At 36.9% G+C, this 23,963-nt stretch overlaps 1 protein-coding gene and 1 long non-coding RNA gene across 2 annotated transcripts in view; both read left to right on the plus strand.

Moving 5' to 3' along the window:
- Window positions 1-23,963, plus strand: part of LOC115425603 (transmembrane protein 132C-like) — a 519,800-nt gene that overhangs the window by 17,616 nt on the left and 478,221 nt on the right. The gene's annotated exons all lie outside the window — the stretch shown is intronic.
- LOC115426078 (uncharacterized) lies at window positions 838-22,781 on the plus strand. The gene is made up of 3 exons (XR_003936308.1): window positions 838-922; window positions 6,241-6,252; window positions 22,772-22,781. It is a non-coding gene; the product is annotated as an uncharacterized LOC115426078 (long non-coding RNA).

The following is a 23,963-nucleotide window of genomic DNA, read 5'->3' on the forward strand; positions in this document are numbered from 1 at the left end:
AAATAGATTGTGGCTGCAGTTGTATTTTTAATTGTTTAATTTTTTTTCAACAGTCTAATCTTTTGATCTTTCTCGCTTAAACTGTCAGATGACTCAGAATTGGGCAGCAGACCGTGATGCATGTGTTCTCAGGTGGGAAGTATCTGTGAGCACATTGGCAGAAGTGATTACAAGCCTGATCACTGCACAAGAAGAGCTGAACTTTCAAATGTTATGACTTCATATAACACAAAGAAATGAATGCAGCTGTTATGAGACAATAGGCGATACTACTACTACTAATAGAATAAAAAAACATCAATAGAAGCTAAAATACATCAAATATACCACGCAAACTGATTATTGCCCATCTTCTAATTAAATGAATCAAACTACTGACATTAAAATACGATAGCAACACAAAAACAGGTTAAAAAAGTCTCTTATTTTTCTTCTTCATTTAATCTTCTGTCATATGTTCTCTCCTTTGCGGTGCATTATCTCAGAGGTTAACATCAGTGTTGATGTCTTGCCTGAAACATTAATGTCTTAATATCTGTATTTCCATTGACAAACTTCTGTGCACATTTTGAAGTGTTTTATGAAAAAGCCTCTTATACGTCCTTGGTAGGGAATCGAAACACCTTTTCCAAATGAGTAAAGATAATAAGTCCTGTCAAGGTTGTAAATATTTTCAGGCATAAATGACCAAAGAAACTGCTTTGGAAAATATCATCATCTTTTTTTTTTTTTTTTTTTTTTTTTTTTTTTAAAGCCACTGGCAAACAAGTGATTTTAAGTTACAACATTTACTTTATCTTACTGTCATGTGTAACATACCCCTGTGCCACCATAATAATAATAGTAAAGTTTATTTATATAGCACTTTATGCAAAAAGATTTCACAAAGTGTTTTATAATAAAATCATAAGAAAAATACATAGTAGTAATAATAATAATAATAGCTAATAATAATAATAAACACTTTTCATCCGGCGGAATCTCAAAGTGCTACAGAGAGAAGACGGTCCAATTTAAAAATAAAAATACTACATCAGATTTTCTTTTCTGTTTTTGTCAGACAGATGGAAAAAGAGTTAATTCTTTTTATAACCTGTAGCCTTCCTCAGGTTGTAGCCGAAACATGTCAAGGTAAAAGAATTAACTCTTCTTCCATCTGTCTGACAAAAAAAGAGAAGGAAATCTGTATAAGTTCTAGTAGATGGTATGAACCTAATTGGACTATTAAAATACTATATCAAGAATGAAAGACTAAGCAAATAAAACAAAGTATCATGATGGGCCATAAAAAGCCTGTCTAAACAGGAATGTCTTAAGTCCCTTTTTTGAAAGAGTCCAGTGACTGTGGAGCTCTGAGGTGGTCAGGGAGGGAGTTCCAGATATGGGGGGTGGGGGGTGAGGGGTGAGGGGGGCTTTTAGCTGTGGGGCCGGAGGTTGCGGAAGGAAGTGTGAGGGGTGGTGAGGAGTCCTTGAGGTAACTGGGGGCGTTTCCATGGGTGCATTTGAAGGTAATGAGGAAATGGGCAACAAAAACACACATTTACATCCACAGACGCAGACATAAAAACATAAAAGCAAATGGTGATACCCCCCCCCCTCCCTCCAACTAAAAGCCTGTCTAAACACTGTGTTCTGATGAAATCGCACAAATGAGTTTATTCACTACAAAACAGTTGATTTGAGCACAACTAGTTATACTTTAACAGCATTTGTCTGTCTGCTAGCAGTCGAGCATCCACACTGTGTCCTAGCAGTGACACGAGATGATCAAATTTGGCTCATTCTAGGTCAAGAAATTTTTTTTTTTTTTTGTATTTTTATTATTATAGAATTATTATGGATGGAGGCAGAAAAGCCAGGTGTAGATTACTGCACAAAGTGAGAATTTTATTTTCCTTGGTCAGGATATGTACAGTCAGTCCAGCTTGAATTTATAAGGCTGACAATTAATACTGAACAAACAAGAACTCAAACTATGAATTATGAAAGAGCTACAGCATCTGAAACTGACTACAATGAACATTTGACAGATAAACAGAACCACAGTGCTTCAGTTTCAGCTTCACAGTTTGTCATATCTGTTATGGATTGTGATTGTCTCTGTTAATTCACCATATATTTTTTATTAGTAAGTTTTTTTTTTTTTTTATCAATTACTATAAATTTCAGGCGACCCCATTTGAATACCAGGTGACCCCAAGGTTGAAAAACACTGGTATAAGGACAAGGTTCTTTAAGTCACGTGTCTTGCAGGGTTTTATATGTGACGCATGTGTTTCTTTGAAATGGGTAAAGGAAATGTCGTCTATACATCGACTGGTTCTTTTGTCCTTTGAGTGTTTAGTGTGTTTAGTGCTTGTGTGTGTGTGTTGGAAAGGACTTGGTGTGCAGTGTGTTTGCTCACCAAATCTCTGTGTGTGTCCACTAACATGACTGTGTGCTTTGTGAGAGTCTTTTCAGGACTTTGAGGCTCCACTATTTGTTAAAGAGGGAGGAAGCGATTAGCTGCCCGTTAACAAACCTCTTAACGAACCCCACTAATGAACCTCGAGGGCACCTCTGAGACGGCCTCGGCATGCCACCGTAATTAGACTGGCAAATAAGTGCTCGTTATGCAAACGAGTTAGAGTTAATCTGCATATCTTTACCTGAGACATTCCCGTTACACTGACAAATGTTTACCCAAAGGCAATGAGGAGAAAAGAGAAAGGAGAGCGAGAGAGAGAGGAGAGGGAGTGAAAGGAGACAGAGGTAACAGGGATTATGCAACAACAAAGACTTGCACAAGTTGAATACACAAAGTAGGGCTGGTTTGAAGCTGCCTTTTTTGGAAAAACAGCAGATACAGGGGATGAAAGGTGATGAGGAGTCAGAGCAAAACAGGAAAACACCAAACTGTTTATGTTGAATATCACTCATGTCCTGGTGGCTTACTGTTAAACACCATACCTTACTTATATCACAATGTACACTCCATCGCATTTCAATCTGTCGTTACTTTCTTGCCTCATTTCCCACTCGGCAAGTTTGTTGAAATATAGAGATATTACTGTAGAAATGTAGTTGAATTTATTCTGACTGGGAAAAAAGAGGTGAAACTTTAGAGAAGGTGACGGAAAAAAAGTCAAATCCAAACACACGGCAGGCAACTATTTGGGACCCTAGTCCTTTTAGAGACCGCTGAGACCTGATGAACTTTACTCCACAGCAGGGTCTCACAATCTAAACAAACTGGAATGACATCTTAGTAGAAAACATCCCCAAATGGAACTACTGTTAGTTATCGTGTTTTCTTCATGATGATTTGATATTATCCTTAATGATAATGATGATGATAATTTTTGTCCATTTTTCAATATCTGAATTGAAAGTTGGAATAAAAAAAAACCTAAATAGTAAAAAAAAAAAAAAAAAAAAAAAAAAAAAGCAATAACGTGGATAATGACATTATATTGCCATATTTTTTAGCTACCCTGTAAACTTGCAAGATCCTGGTTCCCTGAACTGAAATGGACTTTTTGTTGGGTTGGGGTCATTGTAGGAAACAAACTCCATGAAAAGAGGTGATGACACGCACTTCCAATTACTGAAAGGTATGCAGGATCCCAAAAGAACAGCGGATGAAAGAATCAGATAAGGTCCGCACAATCTGTGAGCTCCCAAAAACTATTTATTCACCACAAGTAGTGACATTTGGGAGCACAGCCCTTCATCAGACATGGGACAGATCATGACACACAGCTGTTTATATAGAGCACAGATTACAATATCAGGTGACAGGTGAAGCACAATAACTCATGTTATCAGTAACTTAAATTGAAGTGTCTTTAGATGCATAATAATTTAAACAGGTCCAGTAATCAAATTCCTTAAATTAATACAAATACAGTGATCAAGTTACCCTGAGTTCATGCAAATACGCACAAATACAACAATCAAATTACTTTGAACTCATGCAAATTCACAAATACGGTGATCAAGTTACTTCAAATTAAAGCAAATTTGTACAAGAAGAATGATCAAGTTACTTTAAATTCATACAAGTTCATATAACTACAATGGTCAAGTTTCTTGAAATGCATATAATTTAAATCAACTTATTACCTCCTCCAGTAGGTATTGTGATCACTTTGCTTTGTGTGTTTGCGTACGTGTTTGTTAGCAAGATAACTAAAAAAGTTATGGACGGATTTTCATGAAATTTTTAGGAAATGTTGATACTGGCACAAGGAAGAAATGATAACATTTTGGTGGTGATTGGGGGGGGGGGGGGGGGGGGGGGGGTCTGTCTTGGCGGAGGTCTGCGATCTCTGAGTGCTTTTCTTGTTTGTTACTTAAATTTATTTCTAATGATGGATAATTGGATTTTTTGTTAACATGAACTTCAAAAAAAATCTGTTGGTCTTGAGGACTCGCTTTAAGACTACAAGTCCTTCTCCTCTCACTGTGGTCCGAGACCGAGTCAAGACCGAGTCCTTAAAGGGTCAAGTCCAAGATGAGACCGAGAAATCAGAAAATCGGTACTACAGTACTAGTTAAAAGGCATATTTCAGTATTTTCAATGTTAATATGATCTTGTGGACAATAAATAAGTCATTATTCTTATTAACGGGGGGGGGGCAGATCTGTCTTGGCGGAGGTCTGTGCTCTCCGAGTGCTTTTCTTGTTAGTTATTGTACTTTCGCCTGTCACGTGATATCACAATCAGTGCTCTATATAAACAGGTGTGTGTCATGATCTGTCCGTGTCTGATGAAGGCCTGTGGCCCCAAACGTCACAACTTGTGGTGAATAAATATTTTTCGCAGGCTCACAGGTTGTGCGGACCTTATTGGATTCTTTCATTCAGGAAACAAACTCCAAACAAAAAAAGGTTGATACTTTTCTTCAGCAAGATGACCCCAAATGGAAATCATTTTTATCATTTCTGAAGCATAAATGCCATCGCCAGAAATAAAAGGCTAATGCTGGGGCTATAAATAAACAATATTTAATTGTCCCCAACAACCTCTACAGACTCATTCAGTGGTAATGTAACACTTTCTTCAAAGTGCAAATGTTTTTTTAACCAGATGTTATTTATGTAGGTATTTATTCTTTTTTTTTTTGTTAAATGTTATTTGTAATTTTAAATGATGAATAAACTAATGAATAGAAAAAAAATAACTAGTCTATCAAGTTGGGATAGAGCTTCTCAGCATGTGAAAAAAGTAAAATAAAATAAAAAACTTTCAGCCTTTCTGGATAAGCTGTGAGGAACGTGACCTTTCTGTCATTTATAAGCTTTGTTAAACTTTTCTTTTTTCGATAAAGATAAGTCCAGGCTGCACCCTGTCCTGGAATGGGCTGACCTATGGTGTGCTGTGAGGCATGAGAGACTGGTTGTGATTGGTTCTTGGCCGAAGTGTGTATCGTCCTGGCAACGGTCTCGGGGGTTGATGGGTTTGACCTCTGTATGGCTGCGGGGTTCCTGATGGATCACTCGCTACAGCCAGTGCACACTCGGTCATCCGCTGCTGCAGACATAGATACTGCGTGAACTCTTCTGAGCGCCACCTTCTGCTAGCTTAGCTGTGAGTGCGAGTTTGCATTTGTGTGTGTTTTTTTTTTTTTTTTTTTTATAGCGATTCGTCGACTTTTTCTGTCATCAATCTGTCCATCCCAGTGGGTCATAGAATAAAATACTTTTAAGTAGCTCAGTGTGTAAGACAGTGTTGTACCATGAGAGTGTGTGTATGTTTGTGTTGTTTTTCTTGAGAGTAAGTCGCTAAGTGTGTGTGTGTGTGTGTGTGCGCCTCATTAGTGCAGTGGTTTTGAGGCGATTATTTATGGTCATGTTGTCTGGCCTGCTGAGTTGTGGCACAGTCAGCATCCATCTTTATTCCACACAAACACACATTTACGCAGACATGCAGAGCTACAGGAGTTGTCGAAGTTACGACATGTCTCCTCGTGCTTTACACACACTCCCACACAAAGACCGATGTGAACACGCACTTTCAATCCTTATCTTAAACCCCCATACGCCCCACGCTGTCGTACAACTGTGGACACACAACACACACTCTCTGCCTCTCCTCTAGCCCTGACTTTGTCCCGGTGACCTTGGTCTAGCGTTGCCAGTGGCTGCTGCTGAGATTTCAGCACAGGGGGTTTGGAGGGTGGATGGAAAAAGGCTTGGCCAGGGATCACACAACTTTTCATCCCTCGATCCATCCGTTCGTCCGGGCTGATGAATGAGAGAAAAAAAAAAGTTTTCCCCCCTCTGTTGACAGATGGCTGTGGAGTTTTTTGGGGGACTCATGAGGAGTTTGTTTATAATGAAGCTCCTCTTCATTCCAGCTCCATCAACAACGTCATTTATTTTCAAATTGTGCGTAAATGCGCTTTTTTTTTTTTTTTTAAGTGACGATGACTGATCACAGATGAAACTATTGTCGGACTTCCAATTTTTGTCACATGCATGCTGAACAACTGCTCTGCTTATAGCTCTGTCAACAAGAGTAATTCACCCACTTTAAGCGATTTGATGTCACAGTGAATCCAGTAATTTATAGTCATTATTATAATGAAGAAATCTGGATGGAATGCCAGAGAACAAATGATGAACAATATGCAGTAAAAAAAAACTTAGTATGCACTCCCTGCATGCCAGTAGGTTTTTTGGTCTGAGTTGTGTACAATGAATTGGCACAGTTGTCAAATTTAAGGACAATTTCTAAAATGCTTTAAAGCACAGGTGTCAAACATGTGGCCCGGGGCCCAAAACCGGCCCGCTAAAGGTTCCAGATCCTCCCATGGGAGGAATTTACAAGTAAAATAATGGTATAATAGCGAAAAAAAAGAGACTCCAAATATTCTATTTGGTTTAATGTGAAAAAATATTATATTGTATCTATAAATAATGATGACTTCAATTTTTTTTCTTTATTGTAGTGTAAAAAATAATATTAAATTAAGAAAATGTTTACATTTACAAAGTATCTGATGGTGAAATGTGAATAAAGTGACCAAATATGAACAACCTGAAATGTCTAAAGAAAATTAAGTGCAATTTTAACAATATTCTGCCTGTTACTAAATGTTTTGTGGCTTTGTAGATCTGATCCGTAACACATGTATATATGAGAAGTTGAGGCAGAATATTGTTAAAATTGCACTTATTTTTCTTTTGAAATTTCAGTTATTTCATGTTATTCATGTCTTTTTTGTTCAGAGAATTTGTAAATGTGAATATTTTCATAAATGAATGTGTTTTTTGCACTAAAACAAAAAGAAAAGTTTGGGGTTGTCATTATTTAAGGCTATTATGCTAGCATTTCACTGGTCTGGCCCAGTTGAGATCTAACTGGGCCGAATGTGGCCGCTGAACTAAAATGAGTTTGACACCCCTGCTTTAAAGCCTTCCTGTGTCATTCCCCTGTGTGTATCAGTCAGTCAAAGGTTCCTCATTATGTGCATTCAGTGAAGCGGCAAACGGACACAAAATGTAATGTTTGGGTCAGAACATGACAAATGGAGATGTTGAAACAACTGGTACGTGTACTGTACAGCAATATTCCAATAAACCACAGGGCAGGACTTTACGTAACCCTTTAGTCCCTGACGTGTCTCTGGTGAGCGTTCTGACTGTATGATTTATTTTAAATATTTATAAAAGCTCAGCCATTTGCTCAACAGGAAAAATTTCAAAACATGCTGATAGAACAGACTTTGTTCTTTCCATAGACATCTGAGCATGCTCATTGCAGCCCCCCGCCGCCTGTGTAATGGGGGGGAAAACACTGAGAATAGATGTTTTGGGCTTTATTTTACACTGTTTTCCTTGTGGGTTTTTTTTTTTGTTTGTTTTTACGGTTGTTTGCAGTGTTGTGGGGATTTTCCTTAAAAAATATGTATATATATATATATATATATATATATATTTTTTTTTTTTTTTTTTTTTTTTTTTTACTGTGTTTGCTTTTTGGAGTTCAACCAGGTGCCAAAAAGCAGCTGGACTGATTTAGGAAAATTCAAATACTTGTTGTTGTTCAGTGTGTTCCAGTTCACAGTTCATGTTCAACATCTTAAATCTCTTATTGATGTCCATTCTGAGTGCCTTATTTAGTAAAAAACCTGTCAAACTTCAATTCCTCTCTTTGTCTTCAATTCCTCTCTTTGTCTTTTTCTGTTATTCCACCCTGTTTTGACTCTAAAACACACATTAAAACAAAACCACTGAAGAAAAGGAACAAAAACACATACTCACAGCAGCTTTTAAGACACTGAAACAGACGACAATTCACAGCAGAACGTTTACCTGGAAGAATGTCTCAGGGGTTAAAGGGCCAATATATAAGATTTTGCATGTTTCAGTGCCAAGATGAGATGTGTCTTCTGTGTGGATTAACTTCTACTTTGAGGCTTAATGTCATTTTTGCTGCAAAAGTCCACACACCTGCTTTTTATAAGTACCTAGTGTGACAGAGCAGCCAAGTTAGCATTAGCTTAAAAATGGAGTTAGCTTCCGGTACAAAACGTGCTCCAACACAAACTTTATGTAAGAAATTGGGTCTTTTAACTGTTTTGATTTTTTTTTTTTTTTTAACTCTTCTGCTGTAATATAGATAAACATGTGCTCCGTTGCATTTCAGACGGAAGGCACTATTGTAGTAATCTGTTCAGTATTATACTATTGAAACTGCAACATTAAAATACTCTCAAATTTATTGTTTTTGAGAGAATATTGTCATCTCCAATTTAAAAAAAAAAAAAAAAAAAAAAAGAAAGCTTTGAAAGGAAGCATTTTGACTAATGACTACTTGTAATACTTAAAGTGCATTTTTCTGTGGTTTTAAATCTGTTTCTACATCTTGAATTAATTTTGATCTGGTATTTTGAGTTTAAGTAAACAATTTATGCACTTATATCCCCTCTGCTTGTAAGTGTTGCTAAATTCAAAGTAAACTTATTGTAAATACATATTTAATACGGTTTTCTCATGACTGAAAATAAGTAATTAATCATGTATCCATAATCATTTGGTGTCATATTTGAGAGATTAACAGTAGAATTGTGTCATTCAGCTCACAGGCTAATTGTGTGTGTGTGTCATTTGTGCTTTTCATTATTAGATCAGTGTGTGCTTCCAAGTATATTTCAAGTGTTTCGTGACATGCCATTCCATCAGAGCAACATTAGCATGTAGAGCTTAACAAATTCAACTTGTCGTCCTTGTCATTTTTGCTAGACCTTTATTTGTATCCCTGGTGCATCAAAGGTGACCTCATTGATATGGATGAAGGACCTGCATTTACACTCCTGTCAGTCTGAGCGCTGTCTGGGACGACATCGGAGGAGAGATTAAAGACGAGCTTTACATCCCTCAGATACAGTCAGTGTTGATGCATTTTCATTAATAAGAACTGATACAAAACACGTGAGTGGAATATTTGTGTAATCTCTATTTATATTGTGCTTTTGTTAAATTACCTACAGTAACACATGGAGGTTTGGAAAGGATTAATTCTTGATTCTCGGATACGCCATGACGGGTATGGACTCCCGCGTTGTTCAGAATATCGGTAAATGAGTCAGTAGTCTGCATATAAAACTATATTATTCATATGTCTGTGTAAGGTCATCATTCTTCTTGGTAGTTCTTTTAAGTTCACAACTAGTCCAGTTGAACCTAGAAGAACTACAGGAATCTACTACACCAATGTTCATATTTTCAGAGGCTGCTGGTTCTGGGTTTGTTTTGTTTTTGCATTTATACTTTGAGGTGCTTCTACATTAGCCTGGCCAGCCATCCGTCTTTCTCAATGAGAAATCCATCTGGAATTGTGGGGCATTAGGGCCACATAAGAAAATAAAAATGCTTGTCACTACGAGAATAAAGCCATAATATTTTGAGAATAAAGTCATAATGACAATAAAGTCACAGTTTAAAAAGAAACTCATTTAATAAAAATGTCATAATTTCATGAGATTAAAGTCCTAATATTTCAAGAATAAAGCCATAATATAATGAGAATGAAGAGGCAGTTTTCAAAAAAACTCATTAAATGAAAATCACATCGCACTTTTATGAGATTAAAGGTGTAATATTTTGAAAATAAATTCGACAGAGTTTCCGGTTGCAAGCAGCAACTTTCACTTCTGTTGGACCGAACAAACCCCAAATGAAAATATAACCTTACAAAATGTTCCAAGTTCTACATTATGTGACGAGTGGGTATGGCTATATTCTTGTAAATTATGATATTTTCCCCACCTGTTTGTATTCTCGTAATATTATGGCTTTATTGTCGAAATATTACAACTTTAATCTCATAAATGTACAGCATTATTTTTGTTACATGATGAGTTTTTTTAAAACTACGACTTTATTCTCATTATATTATGACTTTATTCTTAAAATATTTAGACTTTATTCTCATAGTTACAAGCGTTTTTATTTTCTTATGTGGCCCTAATGCATGCACACATCTCAGACTGAATTTTTAACAGCTCACTTCAAATAAAGTCTAGTTACTGTCTGTACTTGAGGTATGATTCAGAGGAAATATAGTATAGTATTAATAAGCTACTTTTATAATTTTCAGCCCTCTACATGTTGTATATGGTATCTGAACGTGTGTGTGTGTGTATGTGTGTGTTTCAGTCCATAGTCCCGTCCTTTTTGCCCACACATCTGCTGCTGCTGCCATTTTGAAGAACAGCTGACATTTGCCTTCTCTCTCCATCAGATACATTACTGGGCACAGGCCTCTGACATTTCTGACGATATGTGGGTCTGTGTGTGTGTGTGTGTGTGTGTGTGTGTGTGTGTGTGTGTGTGTGTGTGTGTGTGCGCACATGCGCGTGATGGCTTACATTGGCATGCCCCCCTGACATTTTATTGGATGCTAATAGTATTCATCACCATGGCAGCCGGAGGATAGGCGGGCACGGCAGCCGGTGTGTAAATGGCGCCTGTCATTCACCTGTAGGCGTGTGCATATGTCTGTGTGTATTATTGTAGACGTGTTGGATGTCACCAACATGTTTGGGTAAGTGTGTGCAGATATTATGTCTGTTAACAGGAGGTGTGTTTGCTGGAGTTGGTTGTGTGTGTGTGTGTCTCATCTCTGTTTCAGTGTATCTGTGGGTGTGGGTGTGTTGGTGTGTATGTGGACAGCGAGTGGTCTTCTTGTGTGTCCTTGTGTGTGTGTGTGTCTGGAGGGCAGGCAGATAAAGGTGCCTGCTTTTTTCCGATAAGGACTCCCACCTCCACCTCTCTATCACTCCACTGTTCTATCTTTCTCCTCTCCATCCTTCTAGCATTTCCTCTCTATCTGTAATAGGAGCGCTACATCTGTCTCTCTCTGGTTCTCTCTTTGTCTACGTCTCTCTATCGCCCTGCCTCGCCTTTCGGTTTGTATTCTATCATTTGGCACTTTAAGCATTCCTCTATATCGTAAGAAATGAAGATGCAGTTGCCCAGAGGCAATTTAAACCATTTATAAGAATAATGACTTTATTATTTATTGTTCACAAGATCAAATTCACATTGAAAATACTGAAATATGCCTTTTAACTAGTGTTGCAGTACTCGAGTCCTGTCTAGAGACTATTTTCTGCTTTCTCGGTCTCATCTTGGACTCGACCCTTCCAGGACTCGGTCTTGACTCGATCTCAGACCACAGTGGGAGGAGAAGGACTCGTAATTTCAGAGTGAGTCCTCGAGACCAGCAGATTTTTTTTTTTTTTCATGTTCATGTTAAAAAATATCCAATTATCCATCATTACAAATAAATTTAAATAATTAAAAAAACATATGGAATGATAGTAAAAATTCCATAGGAAGAGGTTAAGTAGACAAGAGTGTTCCAGACTGCTCCGAACGTACTTTAATTGATTGCCATTCCAACATTTATTTCAGTATAAAGTAGCTCCTTGTTTCGGATAATCCCTTATGGACCAACTAAAGCAAAAATGAATTTAAAAGTAAAAATGTGGGTCATTTAGCAACAATAATCTGTCAAATTGTCTCTAAAATATCCTGTCAGAGAGATTTGAATCCCGTGTTTTGACCCTTCCATAAACACTTCCCAGTCTAGGTTAGTCTGAAGGCCTAACTATTGATTATTAATTGGGGTGAATATTAAATTATGGGTATGAAAACTGACTTGTTGTTATGGTCTCGGTCTCGCCTCGGTCTCAACATAGACAGTCTTGCCATTATCACTACTTTTAACCTTTTACCGGGCAAGTGACTATTTTTGGTAATTTCCACACACATTACAAGACAATGACAGTAACAGTTCCAGTGAGGACAGTGAGTCAACAATCTCAGGTCCAATGTGGTCTACAGGGTCTGTAAGGTCCACCTCTGCATGAACAGTGAGTGGACCTGCTTTGTTAGGTACCATGAAGTAATGGTACTAATGTAAGGAATGATGTTCAAAGGGATCATGTGGATGTGGACAGGGGTCTGGATCAGCACTTATGTTGGTCTAATGTTCTAAAATACATGTTCCTTTCCCCTTGCATGTGTTTTTCTTGTATTTTTTATATTTACTTTGTTTATTTGTTTATTATTTTATTTCGAATATTTGCAATAAAATCAACAACAAAAGAATTAAATAAAAAAGAAAGTAAACCATTTGAAAAGGAACGGGATGAAGTTTAATTGATAGTCTCCCGCCCCCTTACTCCATCCTTCACCTACCCTAAATTCCTGTGTCAGATTCCATAAGTAACTCAAAAATCCTCACATATCAGACTAAATTCAAACTATGCATAAAACACAAAATTGCTGTAGATATCAAGGGTAGACATAGGGATGGGAATCGAGAACAGTAGCTCGATTCGTTGGAATCGTTTGCCTGCCTGCTTAACGATTCTGCTTATCGATTCCGCCTTTGTTGCGCATGCGCACTGACGTCACGTGTACGCTGCATTGTTTTGGTCAGAACGTAGCGAACATGGTGTTGAGGCAGAAGCGGTCCAAAAAGACGACACCAGGTCCAAACAGATGACACCAGGGCCACTTGTAACACTTGGAAAGCTTCCATTTCTTCAAACGGGTGGAATCCCTCCAATATGTTCAAACATTTGTCCACAGCTTGTGATTCATTTCATACGCTACTTAGGGGTGCTTGTGAATCTAGCGCCAGGACGTCATCCGGGCCCAGTTCCGGTTCCGGTACGGGCAACAAATGTCATACCCCCTCAAGTACAAGTTTCCGAAGGTAAGGGAAAGGAAATGAGGTGCACAACAACAACGGGAGACGGGCTGAGTCGAACTGGTTCCATGTAGTAGAAATGCGGCAGTAAAGGAATTAGTAAACCGTCTTTAATTTAACTTTCACTGTACGTGCCCCCCCCCCGCCCCCCAAAAACCTGGCCTGGCGTCATCTGTTCTTATTATTTGTACATACTGTAAATGTTATATTTTCTGTGTAGAGATGGAAATATAAAAGACAGTTAATGCAAACATACCCGTTTGTACTCTTTCATTCCCTCACCCAATGAGAATCGATAAGAGAATCGATAAAGAATCAGATCGATAAGCAAAATCGATAATGGAATCGGAATAATTAAATTCTTATCGATTCCCATCCCTAGATAGACATATGTTATTTATGGGTCTGGTCCACTTTAGATCATATTGGGTTGAATGTGGCCCCTGAACTAAAATGTGTTTGACACCCCTGCCCTACATTATAGGGGTCTAGTGGATCAGTACTGACAGTCTACATAAGAGCCGTTAAAAACATCCATTCCATGCTGAGGTGCTTCCACCATCTGGTTTTCCTCTGCTGTTAAAAGATGGTAAAATGGCTCTAATTACTATATTGTCACACCTTGCTGATCTCCATAAGGAATGAAAAGGAAATCCTCAGAGGTCACAATCAGCTGTAGTAACAGCTGATAAGGATTCAGACCCAGATTTGAGCTTGGCAGGTGGGTTTGAAATGAGGCCTTCCACTTTAAAGCGGGTCTTCCTTCGTGCCCTTCCATCTTCTTAATAAGTGTAAATCTGACATACATATAGATAGACCAGAGAGGGATTAGCCTGTAAGTGGTGCTCAGCATGAAAGCAGACACCGCCTGTGGCTCAATGCTCTGATCTTTTTCTTTGTACAATTTCCCTTATCATTCACTCTGCGTGGCTCTCCTTTGAAATCAGCTGGTTTAAGTCAAAAAATTACAAACATTTTTTACCTCCTTCTTTTCCACATAGAACATCAACTTCTGCCATGATGCCCAGTAACGTGTACTGCTATGTCTGCTGTCCTACTTCCACCATTCAAGTCCGTCTGTCTTGGTGTCTATTTCTTTTTCTTTTTTGCTGTCTCGTTCTTTCGTTCTGTATTTCTGTCTTTCTTTTTTGTCTCTGTCTTTCTTATTGTCTGTCTTTCTTGCTGTCTTTGTCTCTTTCTTTCTTTCTTTCTTTTTGTCTTTTTCTGTCTGTCTTTTTCTCCTCCTTTCTGTCTCGCTTTCTCACTTTCTCTCTGTCTTTCTTGCTGTCTCTTTCTTTCTTTCTTTCTTTCTTTCTTTCTTTCTTTCTTTCTTTCTTTCTGTCTGTTTTTCTGTCTGTTTTTCTGTTTTTCTCTCAGCTTGTGTGTCTTTCTGTCTCTCTTTGTCTCTTTCTTTCTTGCTGTCTTTCTTTTTTTCTGCCTCTTTCTTGCTGTCTGTGTTTCTTTCTTTCTCTCTCTCTCTCCCTCTTTCTCTCTCTCTCACTCCTCCCCTCTTCAGTTTCTCCTTCGCTCTCCCAGCTGGCTGTTTAAAAGCCGTTTGCCATCTGATGTTCCTATGAGAGGTAATTAAAGCCTGAATCACAGACTGTATGTGTGTGTAGGTGTGGCTACGTATGTGTGTGTTTGTGTGTAGAGATAGATTAATTTCATCATCATTTGCTCCCGGCTGGTTGGTAAACTTTTGAGACAAACCCCAGCCCTAAAGCCCAACTACTATCACACCAACATCCAATCAGAGCGTTTCCTGTTGTCTTAATATGAAAGTGGACATGACACACTTATGTTGTTACAACCACCACGAAGAACAGCTTGGTCTGTCATATAACCGATACTCACTTCAGGTCTGTATGGAAGGTCTGTCATACAATAAATAAGTAAATAAATAAGTGAATAAATACCTTTGTACAGTGGTTCATTTATGTACCGTAAGCTAATGCTTAGTAGCTAATATCAGTGTACCTGAAGTTAATTTATTTCTGTTTTAACCATTAAAAAAAAAAATTGAGACATGTTTCCAGTTTGAGCTTTATAATGATCTAAACATTTTTTTGAAACATTCAACATGTGTATTTACTGCATGACTGCTCATGTTTACACTGTTTCAGTTGAGCTTGTAACTTACTCTTGGTATTTAGTTAAGCCCAAAATATAGCACCGTTGGTTATGGTCTGTCTCTGTTATCTGCTTACTCATTTTATTTAATGAGCGACCACGTACAATCAAGCATGACAGCTTTAGTATGCCTTCAGGATCTGCTTTATGTATTTTCCTTGCATTTAAACCCAGTTCCAGTCTACTAAAGCTGCAAGCTATTGGCTAATAACCAAACAACTACACATGGGCTACTGCATTTTGGCAACAGTTAATTTCATTTTTACTTAAACTGCTGATTAAAAAAAAAAAAAAAAAAAAAAAAAGTAATGTCTCCAGTTGATTAAGTGGAGATCGTCACCTGTAGTCCTATATCATTTCAAACAATTATTTGGCGTACTGCATATCTTTATCAGGATAACAACAACTCTACTTATGATTTAGCTGTTTCAGTAGCACTCCTGTGTCACTGTTAGCTTAGTTCAACTTTCAACATCTTTTATTGTCATTCAACATGTGACATGTAAAAAGAAATTACAGTCTACACAATCAACAGTGAAGCTACTATGAAGGTAAATTTGTTTTGTTTATTATTCAATAAAAAAAATGCTTTAACCAAAAAAAATACCCTTTCCAATCAAAGAAAAAAAGTGTTTGAATGCAAAAAAATATTTGAGACCTAAAAAAAAATGCATTTGAACACTTTTTTTCTTTGATTGAAAAGTTTTTTTTTTTTTTTTTAATTGAAGTGTTATTTTTTGATTGAAAATATTTTTTGGTTAAAGCAACTTTTCTTGGGTTGAACAATAAAGAAACAAATCTACTTTCATAAGCTAGAATTAAAAAACAAAAACAAAAAAAAGGCTCCGTAGTGAACGTGGAAACATCGTCATCTTCTACAACATTGATTTACCAGTAAAACCTATGGAGTTGGATCAATGACAGTGGATGGAGACACTTGGTTTATGTTCAGTTAATGATATATTTGGCTAAAAAAGTCACTATTTCTTCAGTTTTCTCTGTTTCGAATTTAGTTACATTTGAAGTTACTCCAAGCTTTGATGAACATCTACATAATCAGTGAATTAAATAGAGAAAAATCCATGATTTTCACTGAAAAAACGTAAAATAGAAAGAATATTATTACAATAAATGGTGATAAATCACTTAAGAAAGGTTAAATCTAGAAAAAACTTCAATTGGGAACAGTCACAAAAGCATTGGGTCTTTATGGGTTAAACCAATTAAGTCAGTTTTGTGAAATAAATGTCATTTTCCAGTGTTCTCTCTTAAAGCTGTTAACATAAACACTGCTTGAAAGGAACACTGTTTTAGTACTCAGCCATAAATTTAGACTTTACCGGAATTCCAAGCATTAAATCTACTATTATACAAAGCTATGCTATTTCTGATGTTTGTAAATAATGCAACTGTCATCATTTTACTCTTTCAATCCAGCTGTAACACATGAATTTCAACGGGCTACAAGGAACACTTTAATGAGTCCTAAATGACTCCAAATTATAAACTATCTAAAATGCCACCAGTGTGGCCGTTACACCACAACGACTCCAGTAATTCAGCTGCTCCAAAAATTTGCTTCAAGCTGCACTTAAGGAACAAACAACAGCGTCTGCATCCATTTGTGTCATCTATCTATCTCAGCCCGTGTCAGCCTGTTCCTATTCATCTTTGCTTCTCTTTGTCTTTATTTCTCTGTATCGCCTCATCTCTGTTGCTCTCATCTCCCACTTGTTTTCTTGTTTTCTCATTCGCTTGTCTTTCTGTCATTAGTTTCATTTCAGCCACACCCACACAGCTCCTCTGCTCATCCATCACACCCCGGCTCGGTGTTTTTTTCTCCGTGTGTGTTTGTGAATGAGACAATGTGCGTCTGTGTTTTTATTGTCGTTTGTGTTTCGTCTGTTTTATGGGGCTTTTATGTTGACTTTGAAATGAGGGAAGCAGAGAATCATGGATGTGAAGTGTGGGTTCCCTCTGAAGGCTGGACTTTGAAAGTTCAATTCATTACACTCCTACTTTATTTACTACACGTTGGCACAAATTAAACATAATTTAACTGGTTAACAAGGCAGTAAATTAATGTTTTTCACCCTTTTCAACTCTCATTCCTCTCATATCCCGCAAAGGTTGAAGGAGTATTTTCAGCAAGGCCGCCCTTTACATTCATCCAATTACACAAGTTGTCACCTGGGAGCTGCCCAGTACAACCACAGTCTTTGACTGTTTACTACAGTGCAGCTCCAGTGGAGCAACTGGGGGTTAATTGCTTTGTAAAAGGATTATTCACTCGTAATTGTTCTGGGAGGTAAAGTTTCCCTTTTCAGGTCTCGAAGTTCTGCTTCGGTACTCAGACAAGCAGATTTCTGATTATGAACTTGCAAAAGCTGGCTTCTAATTTAATAAAACCAACTTCAAAACTTTAAGATATTGGGGTCAACAGAAACGATTCAGCACGTAACGTCTTATAAGAACATGTTTTTCACAAGATATAGGGATGAGAGTTATTAATTGTCACCATATGTTTACTGTTGTTTATGTATATATTTTTTTTCTTTGGGTTATTTATTATTTATTTATTTATTCGCCAGCAAAACTAAGAAATGCATAGGTTAAAGGTTATATGTGTATATGTATGCGTGTATGTGTACTTGTATGTTGTGGATATATGTATAAATGTATGCACATCTATATGTGTATATAGATGAATGAGTGTGTGTGTGAATAGATATATAAATATAAAAGAGTAATGTAAGGAAGAGACACACACACACATATATATATATATATATATATATATATATATTTATATATAATTAATAATATTTTAGGGAGAGGAGGTTGGATTAAATAAGTTGTGCTTCTTCCCACCCCTTTTTGGGGTGGGAACTATTGTGTTGTTCTTCTGTCTAAGATTGTTAAGATTGTTGATATTTGTATTATTATGCATGTTTTGCTTGTTCGCATATGTTAAATTTCATTGCATGTTCGGAATAAATTACTAAATCAAAATCAAATCAATCGAGGATCACACTGTTACTTTTACACATAAAGCCACCGTTTATCTTATTAGTGTGTATCTGTTTTATCAGTTTTAGTACATCTTATCTTTTATATCTATATATTTGTATTATATTTTGTATTTTTACCTATATCCTTGTACAGCACTTTGGATACTTTGTGTTGTTGTAAATGCCCTATAGACATAAACCTGACCTTGACAGGTTTTTTTTTACTCCCTCACATGTGTGGTGGTTGTGTTACCAGTCGATCTTCATTTCAATGGCCGTGTTAATAGATTGGAGCACGTACTCTGGCTGCATGAGCGGTATGTGTCAAGTGTTGTAAAGCAGCGTGTCATTTATAGCATGCATGTTTTTCATGTTATATAACACTGGTGGCTGCCAATGTACATGTATCCTTTAATCACATACATGCTAGAATACTCTTTCATATGGTTTAATGACACTGAAATTGGCAGTAGAAGTATAATAATTCCTGTACTTTTGATTAAAGTAGAGTATTTACATTTTTTTCAAACCAAAACCCAAGGGTGTTTTTCATGATTATGATTATATGGAAAGCATTATTACAAGTGTTTTTTTCTCTGTGTGTGTTAAAATGGTGTCTCTAATAATTATTTTTTCCAACTAAGTGGCCGCTGTAGTGCAAACCTGAGCAAGTCCAAGATTTGTTTTGCCAAGACATTAATGTGCTACCCAAACTCTCCCATCATACAGAACCAAGTGCCCAGTGTTTGTTTCTGTACAAACACCACAAAAACAATATCACACTGTGGAGTCCATGTCTGACTGAGAACCAGAGATAGAAATAGTTTGGTATTTGGTATGTTTCTATATTAAGCGACTGGTTGTCTTCATTTTCCTTATGGTCCTGTATCTGGATGGTACCACTTGTCTTGGGTCAAAACAAAGTAATGTCCCATCAGAGAGCAAACTTTAATTGATTGCCATTCCAACATTTATTTCTATATAAAATAGCTCCTTGTTTTGGATAATCCCTTATGGTCAAACTAAAGCAAAAATGTATTTAAAAGTAAAAATGTGGGTCATTTAGCAACACTAATCTGTCAAATTGTCTCTAAAATGTCCTGTCAGAGAGATTCTGAATACTGTGTTTTGACCCTCTTACATCATTTTGAATGACCTTTGAGTTTAAAACAATGACACTGATACGACACAGGGCTTTTCCTTTCACTGGGAAGTAGTAATAAATTGTCAGCTACAGCTATAAAGGCTTAAAATTGTTCAACAGTTATAAAGTTGTACTAAACATTATTACCCTGCCCACTGAAAGGGAGGCAAGGGGGATTGTTTTTGGTTCAGCTTGTTAACACTGTATCAGGAAAACTGTTGGTTGAATTCATACCAAATTGGGTTTATAGATTGCCAGTGACCCAGAATAGATCTCATTACATTTTGGGAACAGCTGGTCAAAGTTCCAATTTTTCTATGAATTTCGTAAATCTTTTTTTTTTTCCTAATTTACTTATAATGGGCCACATTTCATCTCTGCTGAAATCTCGCTCCATCATGTCAGTGATGCAAAGTCAGAAATGCCCATTTTTTCTAAACTGCCCCTCTTCAGATCCATTTATTTTATTGAATTTCTCTGAAGAATTTAGTTCTACTAAATAAATGTCATTACCTGTACTGTATCCAATGGTACAATAAATCAGTCATGAAGTATATAAACAATATTTAGCTTTTATTCTTTTAGACCCTATTGAAAGAGAAACTCAGGTTCTTAGGAAAACTGCTGCTTATCAGTTAATCGTTAATCAATCGGTAAGGCCAACCAACTAATAATTAATTAATTAATTGATAACTTACATCCCTAATTGCCAGTGACCCAGAATAGATATGGTTACATCATCTTCTACAACACTGATTCACCAGTAAAACCCATGCAGTTGGATCAATGACAGTGGATGGACACATCAGTTATTGGAATATTTGCTGAAAATGTCACTTTTTCTACATTTTTTTCTGTTTTAATAGAACAACCGTTGAACTTACTGAGTTTTCATGAATGTCTAAATTAAGTATAGGAAATCAAATATAGGAAAAGACATGATTTACAGTGAAAAATGTAAAATGCAGAGTCTAATATAATAAATTGTGATAAATCCCTTAAGAAATGTTACAAAAATTAGCATTGGGGCTTTATGGGTTAAAACACATTTTAGGAAAGTTATAATAAAGCTTTTTTTATTGTTGTTTTAATGATCTGATCTATACGATACCTGTGAAAAGTATGAATATCATATGTCAAATGAAGATGCATCATGATATGAGATTGTGACCTTTGACAAAAGATGATGCAAATACTGTAAACAACCATATATGTTGACTGTCACTACCTTTATGCACCAGTATTCAAAAATCAGCCGGAATATGACACTGCTCTATGTTTGATGCGAGTCCCAAATGTGAGGTATGGTGATATAATTCAGGTTTTATTTCATGTACATTTAAATTACACGTCAGTTGTAGTGTGTACTGTAGTTTTTGAAATTCGATGTGCTTGTTTTTTTTTTTTACTCTAGTAGGAGTAAAACTGCATGGCCAGCAGAAGAACTCACCATTCTGCTCAGGAGGAGAAATACACTTCCTTTAAACATTATGAAAGACTTGGAGATCAACAAGTTAACACACAAATGTCACAACGCTGACCTTATGAAGAAGGTAGCAGAGGGAATCAAAGAGGGAGTGTGCAAACGGGAACATTAGCGGGATATTCATTTTTATTAGCCATGGAAACAGGAAACCGAAATATCGGCCTCGTTCAGTGTAAGAGGAAAAGGCAGAATATTTTGTGCATTAAAACATAGCCACTGTTTGAGGATTAAAAAGCCTTTGTATGTGCAAGAAAAGCAGTAGAGAGCTGCCAAGTGTACAGACAACATGGTGTTATGAGAGTATAAGAGAGAGAAATGCTGAGAAATGGAAAGAGAATAAAAGAGGGGGCGGTAGAGGAAACATATGAAGGCAACGGGAATGAAGATAATAAGACAGAAATGTGAAGTCTTTGTGATGAAGCTTCATACTTAGATCTCTTTTTACTGTTTTGATCATTGAATCCTTAATTTTTGCCAGTGTTTTGCATGCTTTTGTTGTCGTCTTGGCGTTGTGATTGACATGGTTACATGATCAGAGGGAACAGAAATCCCTTTAGAGCAGTGTTTCGAAACCACTGTGCTGCGGCACATAAGTGTGCCATGAGAAATCATCAGGTGTGCCGTGGAAAATGATCCAGTTTCACCTGATTGGTACTCTAAGGCTGAATCCTAATTCACCCCTTGGTCCTCCCCCTTTACCTCACCCCTTGGTTTTGTGCGTACACGTTAAGGGGTAGTGTTGTCCCGATTCTAAATTAGATGGAGGGGAAGGGCTAAGGCAGAGGGACATTTTCCAGGACCACACTATGAATGGAGGGGTAGGAGAAATTTCCCATAATTCTGTTTGAATCATTGGCCAGATGGAGGTGAACACAGCCAAAAAGTGCAGCAGTGTGATGAAAGAAACACACAAATATACGCATTTTCCTCATGAACAACTTAACCATTTGATCGACCGTTTAATGTCCTTTCAATGTGTTATGGATCATATTTCTGCAGTTTATAGTTGATAGCCGCAAAAAGATGACCAAAGCCCATGGAACAGACGTGGTTACAGCAGCTGACGGCATGGTGAATTCTTTCAGAAACAAAGTGACTGCTGATGATGTAACAGGTCACGAAGGGTTGTCCCATTTAATGGAGGGGGGGGTGTTACCACAGGTAACAGTTAACCTTCAACTTACATTATAATAATTGCATACCAACAACCTACCAGTAACCTATAAATAATGACAACAAATTCTCCTCTTTGTTTTAGTGTAAAAAAAAAAAGCAAATTACATGAAAATGTTTACATTTTGAAACTATCCTTTCACAAAAAATGTGAATAATCTGAACAACTATGAACAACCTGAAATGTCTTAAGAGAAGTTGGTGCATTTTTACCAATATTTTGCCTGTTAATAAATGTTTTGTGTATTTGTAGATCCACTGTGAACTGTAAGTAGTAATGTAGATGTGTAAATGATAAACTGGGGCACAATATTGTTAAAATTGCACTTATTTTTCTTAAGAGATTTCAGGGTGTTCATGTTATTCACATTTATAATTAAACTTTGTAGATGTAAATACTTTCATAATGCAATTTTACTTTTTTCACTGTTATTATTTTACTGTTCCGGCCCACATCAGGTCATATTGGGCTGAACGTGCAGGACTCGGGAGATTAAAAATAATACCGGTATTACCAAGTCACACAAGCTACTGTGGAATCTGAAAGCTAAACAAGTGAACGGCGGCAGACTCAATGGCGGTGATGTTAATTAATGAGGCATGTCAAGATTCAGCAACTCACAGCACACTATTAAATAGGCACACGAACAGATGGGGACGGTGACAGGAAAATTAACTGGAGTTTTGTGCCGGCCATCAGACTGCAGCAGCAGGAATCCTCCTGCCCGTCACTGCGAACACTGGTGAGGACCACGGACAGCTCCCGCCTCCTGACACTCCCATCATCAGCAGCAGCTCGGATCGCAGCGGTGACACAGCTGGTTAGGAATGATTCACATAAACTAAACAGAGCAGTACACCTTAACCCATAAAGACCCAAACAGCCACTGGAGACTCTGACATAAAATATTTAATACCTGTTGATCCACTAATCCTATCAATACATATAAATAATTGGTGTAAAATGCAGTTTGTCATGTTTTCATGGTCATCAGATATGACCTATTTGGATGTTCAGAGGCTCCATAGTTACCATGGAAACACAGTCATCTTCTACAACATTGATTCACCAATAAAACCCGTGTATTTTGATAACACTGGTCTATAAGTAAAATGATTCCAGAATAAAAGCTGTTGAACTTTACTAAATGAGTCACTAATAAAGAAAAATTCAGTCAAAAATGCTAGTTGGTTGTAGTTTTTAAGATAACAGTCTTGGGCCAAAATGTGAAATTCTGAAAATTAATGAGAGAATGGGTTTTATTTAAAAGATTGTTTGTCTCAGAGCTCCCAGATCTACCTCAAAACACTGGCTGCACATTAATCCATTCACTTTACAGGTTCTTTCTAGTGGAACATTTACAAATCCATTGTATAAATGTACATAAACCAACATATTGGTGGAATAACACACCATCATATACACTGAAAACATGAACTAACCACCACTTTTGTTATTTATGTTCTGATTCATCTTATTAAAGTGTGTAAGATTTAGCACATTTAATGTCGAAAGCGGATATTTTCAAAGAAATTGTTGGAGACGCATATTTTTTCACTCAGTTAATTATATATTTTACTGGAAGCGTCACTTTTTCTTAAGTTTTCTGTAATAACCCTCAAATTTAATATCTGAATGGTGATTAAAGAACATGATTAGTAAATTAAATATAGGGAAATACCTAATTTTCACTGAAAAAGTGGAAAATACAGTGGATAAGATGATAATAAATGGTGATAAATCACTTAGGTTAAATAGAAATAAAAAAATAATTTGAGAACTGGCATAAAAGTAGCACTGGGTTA

Source organism: Sphaeramia orbicularis, chromosome 9 (assembly GCF_902148855.1).
Source record: "Sphaeramia orbicularis chromosome 9, fSphaOr1.1, whole genome shotgun sequence".
Taxonomy (NCBI): domain Eukaryota; kingdom Metazoa; phylum Chordata; class Actinopteri; order Kurtiformes; family Apogonidae; genus Sphaeramia; species Sphaeramia orbicularis.